The sequence below is a fragment of the Chiloscyllium plagiosum genome, chromosome 26 (assembly GCF_004010195.1).
Source record: "Chiloscyllium plagiosum isolate BGI_BamShark_2017 chromosome 26, ASM401019v2, whole genome shotgun sequence".
Classification (NCBI taxonomy): domain Eukaryota; kingdom Metazoa; phylum Chordata; class Chondrichthyes; order Orectolobiformes; family Hemiscylliidae; genus Chiloscyllium; species Chiloscyllium plagiosum.
The window spans coordinates 37,153,468-37,167,146 of record NC_057735.1 but is presented as its reverse complement, the minus strand read 5'-3'; positions in this window follow the sequence as shown (position 1 = coordinate 37,167,146).

The window sequence follows — 13,679 nt, the reverse complement described above, 5'->3', positions numbered from 1 at the left end:
GTGGGACTAGATTGGGTTGGGATATCTGTCAGCATGGACAGGTTAGACTGAAGGGTCTGTTTCCATGCTGCACATCTCTATGTTCAGCAAAATTCAACCAATCCTTATGCAGTCCAGACCAATAAAAATGTTTTCGTATTTTGACTTGAGTTTTCCTTTCTCCTAAATGATCTCTGAATGGTAATTCATGTGCTACTCACAACACCTCCTTTCTATAACCTGCCAGTATAACAACCTAATGAATTTCTGCCCATTGCTTATCTACCTGAATATATGACAGTCTTCTTTTCCTCATCAAGACTTCATTTTTAAGATTGTAACATTCAGGTATACACTTAGATTCTCCTTCTGTGTATGCTTTTTGGTATAACTGATTAGATTAGATTACATTACAGTGTGGAAACAGGCCCTTCAGCCCAACAAGTCCACACCGACCCGCCGAAGCGCAACCCATCCATACCCCTACATTTACCCCTAACCTAACACTACGGGCAATTTAGCATGGCCAATTCACCTGACCTGCACATCTTTGGACTGTGGGAGGAAACCGGAGCACCCGGAGGAAACCCACGCAAACCCACACAGCTTTAGCTTTTCATCTTTTCTGTTGTGATTCAGCTAATTTCTCTGAATTAAAAATATCCAGTTTGACCTCCACTTGTTCTTATTTTCTCTCAACCATGTGTTCAGAATTCTGAACTTCAGTTTCTTTATCTCTATCCTTTGATTTCTCCTCTGGCTTCTTCCTGTGGCTTTGTGGCCTTGTTACACAATCAGGGAAAATACCAGGATATACTTCCTGTAACATCTCAGTTGCCTGATTTTTCACTGGCTTTTCAACGACAGTCAGCATCACTCCCGCTTGTGATCTAGCTATATCATTATGAAGGATAAACTGTATTGCCTGAACCAAGAATTTCACTATTACACCTACCACCACTTTACCACTTTTCACCGGACTCTCCAACCTGTAATGGAACATTGCTCTTCTCACCATAAATTCCGCATATTACCATGTTTTCTGGCAATACTCCTTCTGAAATACACATCTGCTCATCTTTCACCAAAGATTGACTTGCTCCTATATAACTTAGAATTGTAATTTATTTACCTACTCCTCCTGGAATACATGACACACAAGTAAATTATTTACAGAGATCTGGCACTTTATTCTCAAATAAATCCCTGATCAGGCTTTTGCAGCTTTTCAGTTTCTACTGTACTTTCCTTTACCACTTCAACAAAACTCATTGGAACACGTCCATCTGTTTATAAACCACCAACACTGTGACTTCATGTGGCCTACTTTATTACAATGAAAACATTGGTGTTTTTTAACTTCTTGCCCCCTCATGGGTTTCCTTTTTATCCTGTGGTAAAGTATCTTTACTGTCTTCAACTAAATCTCCTTTTCCCTTACCACGAGAGGATTTTCCTTGTCCCCAATTTGTGGCCTTGTTACACATTCAGAGCAAATCCCAGGTTATACTTGCTGTGACATCTCAGTAACCTGATTTTCCACTGGCTTTTCAATGCCAGTTGGCATCACATTCAATTCCTCACAGATTGAAATTGATGTCGGAAACTAAACTTTGATTTATGAATGAACTCAATCATCTGCCATTTCTGCTACTAATCTTACAGTCCTAACTCTCTATGCTTTCACATGAATTCTCACTTCTTCGGGAAGTGAATTTTTGAACTCCTCCAAAATAACCGTCTCTCTAAAATCATCATATGTTTGTTCCATTTTCAATTCCCTTATCCTCCAATCCAAATTGCATTGCTTGATCCTCTCAAACACAATGTATATTTGACCAGAGACCCTCCTTAGATTCCTTAAATGTTATCTGTAGGCTTCTGGTACTAGCTCACATGCATTTAAGATAGCATTTTTCACCTAATTCTACTCCCCAGATACCTCCTCTGATAACGATGCAAATTCCTCACCAGCGCTACATGCCAACTCTGTTTGGATCAACAATACCCACATGGTCACCAGCCATTTCATATGTTTAGCCACTTGCTCAAATGAAATGAAACAGGCTTCTTCATCCTTCTCTTCGAACTGAGGCAACACTTGGGCATATTTAAACAGATCCCCACCAGGCCATTGGCTACAATGAAATTGCTCTCCATCACCGTCCTCATCACTACTCCTACCTATCATCTCTAACTCTGCCACCTTAAGTCGACTTTGAATCTTCATTTCCAACCTTTGAAGTTCAAAAGCTCTCCACAAAGCCTCTGTCAGAACAGTTTTAAGAATTTTCATGGTCAACATCTTTGACAGTAGAAGTATTTTCATTGAATTCAGCTGTAACTTGAAGTGTGCCGACAGGAGGGTGAAAAGGTTTGGCAACCACCCTTAATAACTCAGCAGAATTCCTTTTCTAAAATGCACAGCCCTCAACACTGCCCATTTCTCAGAATACAGCTCTGTCCTTACCAATCAAACTGTTTCTTCTTGCAAGATGGGAAAAGGACATTTAAAATTCATGCGGTTTGCTAATTGGATTCTAATATTCAGCCAATTATCTCATTTGCATTTCGGCTAAGTGCTGCTAAGGACTTTGGTGTCTTACCAAATCCCAGTTACATAAAATAAATACCTTTCCATTTTCATACTTGAATTAACAATAAGCTCCTTAATAACGCCCCTGAACTTTACACCTTTCATGCCTCCTGGGATGAGATGTTTGAAGAATGCTCATTAAATTATTGGGTAATCTGGAAACTGCAAATCTTTGACTAAAGTTTTTGTTGCCTTTTCCTTGAACTGGCTGCCTATGCAGTCAGAAATTGACTTGTCCAAATCAATTTGGATTTTTGTTTTAATATAAGAAGGTCTCTCTTTCGTCTAATGACTACGAATTGTTTTTAATAAAACTATATGAGACTAAATTGTTGGAATATCTTAAAGTTTAAGCTGCATTGCATTTAATTCATTCATCAAGATACCAATTACTTTGCAACCTGACCCCAGACATGCAGCACGCATACAAAAGTAATAGCACTTATTAAGAGGTACCTAATGATTTAAAATTGAGAATTGTTTTTGAAAGGACAGTTAAATGCATAGAAAAATTATGTCTCACATAATATCTTTAAATAAACGGTTGAAATTCCTAACCTTGACCACAAGCTTTGAATAATGAAAAGTAGCTTTTAAAATATTAATTTCTTCTCTTCCCTGTATTCTATAAATAGTTATTCTACAAATTTAATTAAAAATTTGCAAAACAGGATGTGTCATATCCAAATTGATAAAGACTTCCAGCAATTAAAAAAATAATTTTAGTTTCACAGAGGAGAGTGTTCATTTGGCTAATTTGATGGTAATCATACAGTTATTACAATAGCTTAAGTTTGCAGCCAGTTCATCTGAATGGAAGAGAGCTGATTTCACCGATATTCCCTAATAATTAATGGATTTCATACTTATACAGCATCTTCCATAACTGCATTATGTCCAGAATACCAGCCTGGATAAAAGGTTGGCTGGCTGGCAGAACATACAGAGTGCACATAAATGGGTAATGTTCCAGTTGGCAGGAGGTGATGAGTGAAGTGCCACAAGGGTCTATGCTGCGGCATAGCTTTTTATCATTTAAATCAATGACTTAGATGAGGAGAGTGAACACATGATATCTACATTTGCAGATGACACAAAAGAAAAGGTAGGAAAACATGTGGAGAGGACATAAAGATAATGCACTCAGTATACATTAGTTGATTGAGTGAACAAAAATCTGCCAAATGGGTATAAATGGGTGAAAATTGAAGTTGTTCACTGAAAGGAAAAATTAAAAAAACAAAGTTTTATTTATATGGAGAATGGAGACAGAATTCTCAGGTGCAGCAGGATCTGGGTGACCTAGTGTATGTGTCTCATAAAGTTAGTATGCAATTACAACAACTAATTAAGAAAGCTAATAAAGTGTAATTCTTCATGAAGACAGGGATTGAACATAAAGGCAAGGATGTAATGTTTCAGTTATGCACGGCATTGATGATGTTGCTCTGGGCTTGTTATGACTGCTTTTTTAGCTGCCTCAACTGCTCATCGATTACCTAACTGAATGATGTCTGTTTCCTTCTGATGTACTTTAACCTTTATACTGCTGACCACAGTGGTAGTCTAACAGCTCTAGTAATTGATTTCTTAACTACTATCTCAGGCTGCATTTACCCACCTCCTGAAGTGATGTACTCCCTTCAACTTCATTTTACTGTATAATCATGTCAAACTTCAAAGGCTTCCCTATTTTCCATTTCCCACAACCTTGGAAAATGTGATTTATGCTATTTTGCTTTGATTTGAATTTCAATCATGTATCAGTTCAATTATTTAATAAAACTTATAATTCTAAAACATTGTTATAAATGTGAACTGTTATCTGTGAAATTCAGATCCCTTATTTTTGTGCAGAGTGTAGAACAGCTATAGGACTTTGAATAGTTAGAAAAAGGTCAAATTGAGCAGATTTTGGAAATATGCCTGGGTCCACAGTGACATTTTTTGCTGGTGGATTTGAAACATCAGTGCATTTGATTCTTGTTTAACTTGTGGTAGGCACTATGTTTCAACTTTCTCCAGTAAGATTGTAACCACAGTCATGCAAGTAAATGAGCTGTCTATTCCACTGAAAATGTGGGTGTGGAATTGTTTGTCACATTATAGCATGCCATGTTACTGAAAATGTTGGGAACCATTGAGTTAGGGTATGGAATGTATTATCTAGAAATCTTGTGGATGCAGGTTCAGTAGGATATTGGAAGATTATTTGGACAGTTATCATGGGCAATGATATGGGGAAAAAGCAGGAGATTGGCATTAGGTAATAAAACTGGTTCAGGCACAATGGGCCAAATGGCCATTCTTCTCCGCCATAAATATTCTGTGGTTCTGTGACATAACCATGTAAAATCTCAAAGGCGTACCTACTTAGACACAATTGCTTTTACTACCAAATTCAAATTGAAGATCCTAGAGCTCTCCTTCTGTAAACTGCATCCTCTGTCTCTTATTGTCCCTATTAAATATTCCATGTTCTCAAAACAAAACACATTTACTGCTTCTATCTTATCATGAACCTTAGAAGTCATTGTTACAATCTTCTTAACAATAGTAAACCAACTATTCTATTTGATCCCAGGCAGTAACATCATTGAAAACATTTATCCTTTACCCTTCAGTATTTAAACATTTCACACTTCCAGGTTCTAATAAACTAATGGATTCTCTTTAAAAGGTATAGTTTGTGTGTGTGTCCTAAATCATTTCTTCCCAGCAGCATTGGCTTTAGCTGTTTTGCAGGAACAAAAAACAAAGGAGGGTGTTGGAGCTGTTCTCCTTGAAGAGAAGAAGGCTAAGGTAAGATCTGATGGACGTTTTCAAAGTAACAAGCTGGCTGGATAGAGTAGATAGGGAGAAACTTTTTCCAGTCATAACAGGAACAAGAATAAGGATAAAAATAATGTGTAAGAATATGGAGGAAAACAAGGTGATTGGCACAAGGTAATGAGCTAGTGCGGGCATGATGGGTAGAATGTCCTCCATCTGCACTGTAACACTTCTGTGATTCTGTGTGTTATTTCGCTCTGTGATTCACTTATTTCACTTGCCTTGATGGCTTTTCCTAATCATGTGACTTTGACCTATGCTGCTTCACGAGTGGTTCATGAGGGATCTGATCTCTCTGCTCAGCCTTTTGACTTTTCTCACCTAATTCTCTGCCACCATGTCAGTGTGGTTCTGCCTCTTCACACAGTTACTGTTCATAGAATCATAGAATCCTTACAGTGTGGAGAACATATAACAATTGGTTATTTCACATGCACATATAGCGAAGCTTAAGCACAGGGATCAAAGCTCATTCTGCAGAAATCCAGAACTACTTCAAGCTTTATTTCCAAATTACATCATGCATATTACAATCACAATTATACAACGTTCATGTGTCCCATTTTATCTGTTTCCCACTGTCTTTGTCAGCATTGTTTGTCCTTACCCGAGGCCTTTTCTAGGTATGAACTTTGGCAGTCTGGATGTCTTTCTCCATTAGGTTTTGTCAGCTTCCTTACTACTCACAGGCTGGCTATATGGTTTTCAACACTGAATACTGGAGAGGGACTCTGAAAATGGGAGTCTAGGGCACATGTGCTACCTTGTAAGGCACTCAAGGGGGCAATGTAAAATGTGGAAAGGCAAGGAGGAGTGGAGGAGGACAAGTCCACAATCACCGGGCACTGGCTGTTGTGTTTTTTTCCCCACTATGGCCCTGCCTCCAGGCAAGGTTCACAAATGTAGGGTCAAGGAGGTGACATCTACCAGTCCACGCTTGTAGATAGTCAGTTATACCAACTGAATGGTTATCAAGGTCATTCAGAACATGCTGTCAGGAATTTTCCAGTGGATACCAGGGGCTGAAACATGGCTGAGGGATGGAAGGACATCCCAGACTGTGTTGGGAGTAAGACTATACTCAATGAGGATCCCTTCCTCCCCTTGACCCAACCATTCTCGCGCCTACCAGAGCTAGTATTGGCCCCTTGCTGATTCTGGGAGAAAGTGAGGTCTGCAGATGCTGGAGATCAAAGTTGAAACTTTATTGCTGGAACAGCAATTCTGATTCTGTTGAGTTACAATTAAGGAACAACAGAGAGGAATTGTCACAGCTGTATTTGAAGTCATCAGATTGTGGAAAAGGCACAGAGGAGCATTTGTTCAGGCACTCTGCAGGAAGATTGATGATTGCAATTATTCTAACGTGTGAAAGTTTAAAGAGCAAAGTTTGAGTAGGAAATCCTCAAATGCAAATAAATGCACTTTTACAATCAGCAAGGTTGCAGTGCAATAAGAAAGAAAGCTAAGCTATATCCAGCTCTGTGGAATGAAATGGGGCAAGTGAAGAACTTTTCAGTGGGAAAGCATTTGGAGTCATTGATTACAATATCAAGATACTTGACAAGAAAAATATCAAATGAGAAAATATTCACCTAGACAAGGACTAATTTGAGTGAATCAAAAATTGGTGTGACCCAAATATATTAAAGTCAGCAGGGAGGTAAAACAATAAATGGTGAAGTTAGAGATCCTTTAGATGCAGACTAGACACTTTCAACAGGGAAGAATGATTCTAGACGATGATGGAAATAGGCTATGGATTTCTGCTAGTTTCTTTGTTGCAATGCATCCAAAATTGGCAAGATCAGTGCAAAAGATAGTAGATATTTTTAAATGCTAGTAATATTCAAGTTTCCCACGACAGTTCATGCCAGTTTAAAAAAAAACACTACACTAGCAGCCTTACCCACAAAAATGGCTACACTCCCAGACCAAAATATTTTGAGTTTCTAGTTATGTTTTGGCTAGTCTTTGAAGAGACTGTTGAAATAAACGATATTATTGAAGCCCAAGGCCTCTAACAGATAGATTAGCTTTTGATATGTTTACCATGGATTCCTAATAAACAGACTATGGTATATCAATATAGCTATCAATAAAGTCATTTTAAAATTGATTACTCATAGGTGATATACTAAACATTCCTATTAAAATGTGTATATTTTTATGATTTAGTTGCCACATTATGTTCTAAAACACTGCTGGAATGTGCTGATTCATGGCAGATTTTATATTTGAGGATATGTTTGCAGGTTTGAATGGAAACTTGAGGGAAGTAAACCACTTTTCAAATCCAATGCAATCTTGAACATTATCTATGGCAAATTGTGCTCAAAGTGGAAGGTCTATTCTATAGGTATTAAAATGGAACAGAATGAGGACATCTTACAATACATGTTGCATTCATAATTTTACAGAGAACCAAGCTAATTGCAAATAGTACTGGGGAAAGCTGAAAAAGTAAATAAAGCACAGAAAGTGAGTGCGGCTAGATTGACAAGTAACATCAAAATGGAACAAAGTCCTAGATTTTCACAAAGCATATCCAAAATGACAGTAGAAACCTGGATGCAGAAGTCCAGCTCCCATTTCTGACAGATTTTTATTGTTATTAGTAGGAGAATTGCTGAGAGTGGGGGGAGGGAACCGGGGGTCAGGGTAGGTGGGGTGAGGGGATCTGACTCACATGAGGGAATCTTGATAAAAGCAAACTACTGCAGATGCTGGAATTTGAAACCAAAAGAGAAAATGCTAGAAAATCTCAGCAGGTCTGGCATCATCTGTAAGGAGAGAAAAGAGCTGACTTTTGAGTCTAACTCAAAGCTCATGTGGCATGTGGAGTGGGTGGGGCTATGACTCATAGAATCAAAAAGTGTGGTGCTGGAAAAGCACAGCTGGTCAGGCAGCAATGTGGAGCAGGAGAAATTGATGTTTCAGGCATAAGCCCTTCATCAGGAGGGGGGTCGGGGGAGGTGGAAAGGGTCCCGCCCCCCCCCCCCTCCCGTCACATTCCTGATGAAGGGCTTATGCCTGAAACATCGATTCTCCTGCTCCTAAGATGCTGCCTGACCTGCTGTGCTTTTCCAGCACCACAGTTTTTAACTCTGATCTCCAACACCTGCAGTCCTTACTTTCTCCATTACTCTTAGAATGCCTTGGGAGAAATAAAACAACTGCTACAAAGTCCCAGAGAACAGAAATGTGCCCTTTAGCTACCTGCCTCAATACTCAATAGCCCTGTGGCTGCCATGGATCTGCATCTGGTGGGTGAGAAGGTACTCTATCCTGCATCTACCCCCTTCCGAGCACAGATCCCATGATATGAAGCACATTTTGCTGAGGAGGGTGGAGCAAGCTGGGAATTAGTGAATCCAGACACTTGCCACAGGAGTGAAAATCCACAAACAAATCTTTTATACAGAGTTAAAGACAAATTGAAGGCAATGTGGTGTCAATTAAGGATCAAAAGAATAAAATCTTCGTATGGAAAAGGGCATACCTGAGATACCAGATGTGATACTTCGCATACATCTTCATGACGGAAGAGGATGCTTCCTCAGTAAAGGAAGTGGAAAAAGATAAATTAGGCAGGAAAAAGTTAGCAGCACTCAAAGTAGAAAGTCACCTGATCAAGAAAAAGAAGCATTATGGGTAATTGAGAATGAAAACTGTAGACACACTGGCCATCTTCAGAATTGGGAATGTTGCCAGAGACTTGCACCACATATGTGTAGATGAGGTTTCTAAATTTAGCTCAGGGACACTCTGCCGTTTACAGCTCAAAACAACATATTTATACCTTTTAACGCACAAAGATTACATGCACCATTGGTATAATTTAAGCTCGATATCAATCAATTGCTTGTTGGTTCCTAATTACGGTTCTCACACCCTATTTTCCTTACAAGGCTACTCTGTTTTCACCAACTGTTGTCACCACCTATTCTCTGCATCCCACATTCCTATCCATAGCTGACTGTATGTTGTGATGTTAATGATCTGTGGACAAGGGGTCATATAGCATGATGATCTTACTCAATGCAAATAACAGCTGCTCCTTCAGTTAACTGCTCATTGTTCCCTTTCTAGGTCCCTGGGTTAAATTGCCAAAACTGCATTAGCTATTTCCTTATATGGATGTATTTTGCTCTTAGCCCCTACCCTCTATCACTGGTTCAAGCTTATTTTTACCATGTATTTTGTTGTGGAGCATTCCACTCTTTTCCTTGTATTTTCCCGTTACAGTCTCCTATCCTCCTTCACAACTTAATACAATTATACTTACTGTTATCATACAATAAACCATTGCTTGTTATGTAAGATGTTATGTTCAGCACAGAAATGAAGATTAGTGGCAACATTGTACCTCAGCAACAAATTGAGAAAATTAGTCAATGAAAACCACATGAAATGTTAAAGACAAATCATATTTGACTAACTTGTTCGAGTCCCTTGATAATGTAACAGGCAAGGTGTGTAACAGTGTGTATGGATATTTAAAACGTTATTTGATAAGGACCACAGAATTGAGATACTAGCAGAACTCAGTGCCATAGTATTAAAGGGGCTGTAGATGAATGGATACAAAATTGGCTAAAGGAACAGAAAGAAGACTCATGTCAACAAATGTTTTTCAGAATGGAACAAAGTATACAGTTGAGTTCTCCAGGGTTCAATACTAAAATCAATGCTCTTTTGAATTACATTAATGATGTGTACTTAGGTATACAAGACATTAGTTCAAAGATTGTTCATGATGCAAAATTCTGAAATGTAAGAAGCAGAAGTACAGCAACAGATTTCATGGGGACAAGACAGGCTGGTGAAATAGTATGTACACAGCAGGTGAAATTGAATATGTGTCATTGTGAAGTGATTTGTTTTCGTACCAAGAAAAGAGGTAAAGTCAACTGAGGGGCGCTATTATAAAGAGAGGCAGGAATACCGGTGTATGTACATAAGTCTTTGAAGGTAAGAAGGTTTTAAAAATTCATCTGTAATCCTCGGCTTTAGAAATTAAGGCATAGAGATGTAAGTTAAGAATTGTGCTGAACTTGTATAAAACGTAACCTGGATCCAGGTGGATTACTGTGACCAATTCTGGGCATGGCTGTTCAGGAAAGGTATCAAGCCCTTTGATAGCATCAAGAGAAGATTCACTATAATGGTCTCATGAGTGAAAGACTTCAGTTACATGGAAACTGAAGAGATTGGAGTTATTTTTCTTGGAATATTGACATTACGGGCAAATTTAGTGATGGGATTCAAAATCTTGAAGGCTTGGAGTGAATAAGGAGGAGCTATCCCCAATGGCAGTGGCCTCAGTAAGTGAGACAACAAGATTTATTAAGTATCTGGCAAAAGAAGCAAAGGTGATATTTGGAAAAGAAAAATGTAAAGTTACAAATTGGATTAGACTGTGTAATAGATTACTAGAAATAGTTTCAGTAATAATTTTCAAAAGAAATAGGTAAACACTTAAAAGTGAAACAAATTATACAGCTCTTGGGAAAGGGTAGAGGTGTGACAATACTTAGATAATTCCTTCAGAGGGTTGGCATTTGTACAATGGGCTGAATAACCTCATTCTGTGCTGTATCAGTCTATGAATCTAGGACAAAACATCAGAAACTGCTGAAGAGAATCTCAACTTATAAATTCACAAATCACAAAAGGGCCACATTCTAAATACTTCCAATTTGTTTTGGGATTTTAATTCATTACAAAAATTTGGAATCATTAGTAGTAATGAGAGACGTTGAGGACCTCAGCACTTACACTACATTTCAGAATAATGATTGGCAAATAGTGCTTTATGCAGATGAATGCAAAGTGACTGGAATAGATGTAAAACACATTAACAGTGATTATGGGATTAATAACTTTTCTTTAATGGAGTGGCTGTTGAAGCTGATTACCAGGGTGTGCTTAAGAATATAGCCAAACCTGTTTCCCAAGTAGCGAGTGCAGAATGTATGAGTATCAGCCTGTTGAGTCCTGCAAAGCAAGATGGTTTTATATTGAGCCAGAGTGATGTACAGCACGGAAACAGAGCCTGCGGTCCAACTCATCCATGCCGACCAGATATCCCAACCCAATCTAGTCCCACTTGCCAGCACCCGGCCCATATCCCTCTAAACCCTTCCTATTCATATACCCATCCAGATGCCTTTAAGTGTTGCAGTTGTACCAGCCTCCACCACATCCTCTGGCAGCTCATTCCATACACATACCACCCTCTGTGTGAAAATGTTGCTCCTTAGGTCCCTTTTATATCTTTCCCCTGTCACCCTAAACCTATGCCCTCTACACGGGACTTCCCCATCCCAGGCAAAAGACCCTATCTATTTACTCTATCCATACCCCTCATGTTTTTGTAAACCCCTATGAGGTTACCAGTCAGCCTTTGATGCTCCAGGGAAAACAGCCCCAGCCTAATTCAGCCTCTCCCTATAGCTGAAATCCTCCAACCCTGGCAACATCCTTGTAAATCTTTTCTGGACTCTTTCAAGTTTCACAACATCTTTCCGATAAGAAGGCGACCGGAATTGCATGTAATATTCCAAAAGAGGCCTAACCAATGTCCTGTACAACTGCAGCATGACCTCCCAACTCTTGTACTCAATACTCTGACCAATAAAGGAAAGCATACCAAATGCCTTCTTCACTATCTTATCTAGCTGCAACTCTACTTTCAAGGAGCTATGAATGTGCACTCCAAGGTCTCTTTGCTCAGTAACACTCCCTAGGACCTGACCATTAAGTGTATAAGTCCTGCTAAGATTTGCTTTCCCAAAATGCAGCACCTCACATTTATCTAAATTAAACTCCATCTGCCACTCCTCGGCCCATTGGCCCATCTGATCAAGGTCCCGTTGTACACTGAGGTAACCTTCTTCGCTGTCCACTACACCTCCAATTTTGGTGTTATCGGCAAACTTACTAACTATACCTCCTATGTTCATTTCCAAATCATTTACATAAATGACAAAAAGTAGTGGACCTTGCACTGATCCTTGTGGCTTTCCACTGGTCACAGGCCTCCAGTCTGAAAAACAACCTTCCACCACCACCCTCGATCTTCTACCTTCGAACCAGTTATGCCCGTAATGACTAGTTCTCCTCGTATTCCATGAGATCAACTTTGCTAACTAGAACTGCTACTGTTAGATCTGGTCTATTCTTTTCCATCACTATTTTAAAACTAATAGAATTATGGTCGCTGGCCCCAAAGTGCTCCCCCACTGACACCTCAGTCACCTGACCTGCCTTATTTCTCAAGAGTAGGTCAGGTTTTGCACCTTCTCTCATAGGTACATTCACATACTGTATCAGAAAAGTTTCTTGTACATTGTTAACAAATTTCTCTCCATCTAAACCCTGAACACTATGGCAGCCCCAGTATATGTTTTGAAAGCTAAAATACCCTACCATAACCAACTTAATATTTTTACAGATAATTGAAATCTTACAAGCTTGTTTCTCAATTTCCCGTTGACTACCAATGAGATAGGAAGGGAAAAGGTTGAGATTCTGAAGGGAGATTACAGAGAATTTTAAAAGAAGGTCCTCAAGGGCAGTAATATCTGGATTACTGCCAGTGCTATGAGCTAGTGAGGGCAGGAATAGGAGGATAGAGCAGATGAATGCATGGCTGAGGAGCTGGTGTATGGGAGAAGGATTCACATTTTTGGATCATTGGAATCTCTTTTGTGGTAGAAGTGACCTGTACAAGAAGGACGGATTGCACCTAAATTGGAAGGGGACTAATATACTGGCAGGGAAATGTGCTACAACTGCTCAGGAGGATTTAAACTAGTAAGGTGGGGGGGGGACCCAGGGAGATAGTGAGGAAAGAGATCAATCTGAGACTGGTACAGCCGAGAACAGAAGTGAGTCAAACAGTCAGGGCAGGCAGGGACAAGGTAGGACTAATAAATTAAACTGCATTTATTTCAATGTAAGGGGCCTAACAGGGAAGGCAGATGAACTCAGGGCATGGTTAGGAACATGGGACTGGGATATCATAGCAATTACAGAAACATGGCTCAGGGATGGACAGGACTGGCAGCTTAATGTTCCAGGATACAAATCTTACAGGAAGGATCGAAAGGGAGGCAAGATAGAAGGGGGAGTGACATTTTTGATAAGGGATAGCTTTACAGCTGTGCTGAGGGAGGATATTTCCGGAAATACATCCAGGGAGGTTATTTGGATGGAACTGAGAAATAAGAAAGGGATGATAACCTTATTGGGATTGTATTATAGA